Source organism: Gavialis gangeticus, unplaced genomic scaffold, assembly GCF_001723915.1.
Source record: "Gavialis gangeticus isolate Ggan-Ray unplaced genomic scaffold, GavGan_comp1, whole genome shotgun sequence".
In the NCBI taxonomy this organism is placed as follows: Eukaryota; Metazoa; Chordata; order Crocodylia; family Gavialidae; genus Gavialis; species Gavialis gangeticus.
Window position 1 is genome coordinate 206297709 of NW_017729032.1, and position 4110 is coordinate 206301818.

Below are 4110 nucleotides of genomic sequence, written 5' to 3' on the forward strand. Positions count from 1 at the left end.
ATCAGCTTTAGCTAAAAGCACCCAAAAGCCCCATTGAAGCACCCGATCTACACAGACATTGCAGAGCCAGTAGAGCATGTTTTATTTTTTTCTACATCTGTCAGTGCCCCTAGATCAGGAGTACGCAACCTTTTCCAACGAGTGGCCGGAATGACCCACCCTGGATCAGAGGCCTGCTCCCTGCAAGTATTTTCGCAGCATTTGACAAAGCAAGCTGTAGCTTATGAAAGCTTATGCAGCTCTGAATTAGTCTGTAACATTCAACTCTACCCTACCTTCTGCCTGACTTCAAACTAATATGGTTAATCACCTCCCCCAAACAAGAGAGTAGTCTTAATCTTAACACCAATTTTAAAGCTGCTTTCAACAAGCATATCTGTAGCTTATGAACTGCATTAGTTGGAGTACAAATAATTATGCTCTCTTGCTATTCCCATTCTACACTGGCTGCTATTTATATCTAAGCAATAGATATCTACTTGTTGCTTTGGATAATTTTTTCCTAACATTGCCCATCCCCTTCCTTTTCAAGTACTTACTTTTTCTTTGCAAGTGCTCATTTGTATCTATAACTTTTAACACTCTCTCTCTCTCTGAAGTGAATTGTCCTGGAAGTGAATTGTCCTGGCATTAGATTTATCAAGGGAAGAGGGTAGGTAAGGTGACTACTGGAGCCTATCACAAAATTGCAGGTTCCACCACTTCTAGTGATACATTTTTTCATAGCTGCCATTCTTCACATAGGAACTGTCAAACCAATAATGAGAGCCACAGGTCTATTCCTCTTTTTTTCCTTAAGCCATTAGCTTCAGGCATTAACAGTAAGCAAGATTTGAATAATACTAACTCAGCCTTTAGCACGGGACTGAACTAGATGACCTTATGAGGTCCCTTTCAGCCCTACTTTCCTATGATCCTATGAATAGAGAGGAATGTGAGGCTGGAAGTTTGAGATGCTGAATATATTAGGAGCAAAACAAGTAGTACTACAATGACAGTTCTTTGCTGAAATAAGTAAGATACTGAAAAAGGAGCGCCATCAGACATTAATAAGCAAGAAGAGGAATAAGTAAATGCAACTCTTTTGTTTGTTCGGAAAACATATGTTCAGAAAACAAGTTATGGCACGCTGCTTCCCTAACTATTAGAAGTCCTGTGATAAATAACCTGCAGTCAACAAGACTACATTATTTACAGTTTTCCCCTGAAGAATAGCATCTCTAATCCAATTACTCAATAATAGTTTCATAATTAAGCAAAACATCATTTAAGACTTCAAAACAATGCATCCCTCTGCAAATGGAAACAAAAATAATGAAACTAGTACTCGACCATGCAGCAAATGGCTGTATTTTGCAAGACTGTAACGGGGGGGTGCGAGAAGAAGCTCTATCCTTCTGATTCAAAAAAGCATGCACACATCCTCTATTCTGGAACAGTTCCATGAATAGCTATAAATACAATTATGGTTTGTTTGCTAATATGTCTGTTTGAGAGGATCAAGAATTAGGGTCAAGGAATTTCATTTCCACAATTTCAGGTCAAGATAACTGACAAGACCACGACTACAACACATCAACTAATAAACCCTACTCTAATCTCAATTTTGACCAGAATTAAATCACCTCCCTAAGTGGCATCCTGGGTCACCTTACTCCCAGGTGAGGGATGAATGATTTGCAGTACACTGTTAAGTTTACAAACTTACGAGCAGTAAGACAAAATTAATTGTGCTCAGTCATCACAACCTATGTGGATCCTTCTACTATAAATGTTGAATTCAAAGGCCTTCTAGAGGCCAGCAGTAGTTCTCTCCAAACTGCTAAGGCCATTTATGTGATGGACAACTAAAATGAGAAAGATAACATAGAAAGCATAGAGTGATTTGGGGCCATTTTAGTCTTCCAACTCAGTGTCTTTTGTCAGCCTTTTTAATTTTAATAGTACAAAGTGCAGTAACATCAGACACAAAGGGAGGAAGGCAGATTTGGGTCTAAAAATCAAACCAAGATTTACCTTCCAGTTGGAACGAGAAAACACTGCAGCCTTAAAATGCTGCAGCTCCTACCTGATGTTAAAGCTGTGGCCCACTAGGAGTGGACAGAGACAAGTAGATGAAACAGAGATGTAATGAAACAGAGATATGCAATACCGAGAATACTGTATTTAATGCTGTTATTAAAACAGTAATTTCTGCAGTGTAGGCAGTTGTTCAAGAGCCTGCCATGAAGATTACTCCAATAGCAATAAATAGAAATATAATGATTCAAAAACCGAATTGTAAGTTTCTGGAGTTGGTTGAGTAGAAAAAAAGTTGTAGTTTTGTCTGTACCATGATAATTCTCACACCAAAAGAGGTGCTGCTAATACAGGCAGGGAGCATTCTCCAGAGTACTTGTGCTCAAATCAAATATTTGATTCTGCACCTTAAAACATTCATGCTACAGTAGAAGGAGGGGAAAGGTATTACTCTTGAAAACGGAGTGCAATCATGAGCTAGTACACCAGCTGGAAGTGCAACAGAACTATTACAAGCTTGGTAATCCTTCCACAGCTGCTACCTCCCTTTTCTCCCATTAGAAAAAAAAATGTAAAGAGCCAAATAGAGGAAGTGGACTTCAGGAGGAGAAAAAAAATACCTCTAAGAAAATGAAGCATCAGTTAGCTAATACTAAGGATCACTATATCCCAAGTTCCAAGAAAAAATTGCAGTAAAGCTATGAGAGAATAATCAATGAGCCTATTGATCTAGGTGCCTAGACATTAGATTAACAGTTTATTAAACCCATCAGCATCATTGTAACAGAATCCCACACCTAGCACTGATATGTTTGGTTTAGGCTGCCAAACCCTGGGGTCTTCTGCACTGAACAGCTACATGCTCACCTACAGCTCAAACAGGAAGCCTTCTTCCCAATGGCTAAATTATTATTCCATCACTTTTTACACAGGCTTCTCCCTCAGCATCACACTGTGGCACAGCAGATTTCAGCAAGCCATGTGCCTTCCAGTATGCAGCACAACCTCTCCCTCCCAATTTGCAGCGCTCTTGATGGGGAAACGCATTCATTTTGCCATGGGCAACATTTCCAGGCGAGGAGCGAGGAGGGTAGTGGACGTCACGCACGGAGACGCTTTGACGGAAGGCGCTGTTCACATGGCACTTGGCACTGCACTCTTTGTATCCCCTTTCAAATACCCACCTGCAGTGTGGTCAACCGATACAGCTGGGCGCCTCGGATCCTTTTGCTTCACCTGCCTAGTGAGCATGCCCCCTCTGCACTGCTCCACCTCTCCCCGCCTCCCCCCAGGGGTTTGATTACAGCAGTGACACACAAAGGGCTTTTCAGACACTCCGAAACAAATCCACCAGGCAAACAAAAGCAAAAAACCTCCCAGCTCAGCCACTCTCTCCTGCACACACTCACCCTCACTCTCTCTCTCACACACTCAGTCACTTACACTCACTCTCACACACTGACTCACCCTCACTCTCTCTCTCACACACTCAGTCACTTACACTCACTCTCACACACTGTCACACAGGCGCACACACTCACTGTCACTCCCACTCACTCAAACATTCACTGTCACACACAGTCACTCACAGATGCACGCACACTCCATCACTGACTGTCACTTATGCACACTCACTGTCACTCGCACACACACTCTGTCATTCACACTCACTGTCATACACTCACTCAGAGTTACACACATGCGCACACACACTTTCTCACTCAAGCATGCACAATCTCTGTCACACACTGTCACTTACACTCACTCATACACACACAGTCAGGCGCACAGATGCACGCACACACACACTCCATCACTCACCTCACTATCACACACTCAGTCACACTCATGGCCGCACACACGCTTGGTCAGTGTCACGCATAGTCACACGCGTCTGCGCGCGCGCACACACACACACACACACACACACACACACGCTGTCACTCACACACATGCAGGCTCCCCCTCCCCCAGACACCAGCAGCCCCGCCAGCCCCGTGGCCTGCAGCAGCAGCAGCAGCAGCAGCACCTCTCCGGGGGCCAAGCCGCCTTCTCAGCCCGCCGAGCCGGTGCTGCCCCAACCCCCGCCAT

General features: G+C 43.6%; 1 protein-coding gene across 1 annotated transcript in view; it reads right to left on the minus strand.

The window, feature by feature from the left end:
* The window catches only part of AGPAT3 (1-acylglycerol-3-phosphate O-acyltransferase 3), a 187358-nt gene extending 183909 nt beyond the window's left edge, over window positions 1–3449 (minus strand). Inside the window, exon 1 of the mRNA XM_019524624.1 lies at window positions 3204–3449. The gene's annotated coding sequence lies outside the window, so the exon portion shown is untranslated. The remainder of the gene's footprint in view (window positions 1–3203) is intronic.
* Window positions 3450–4110: the final 661 nt, after the last annotated feature.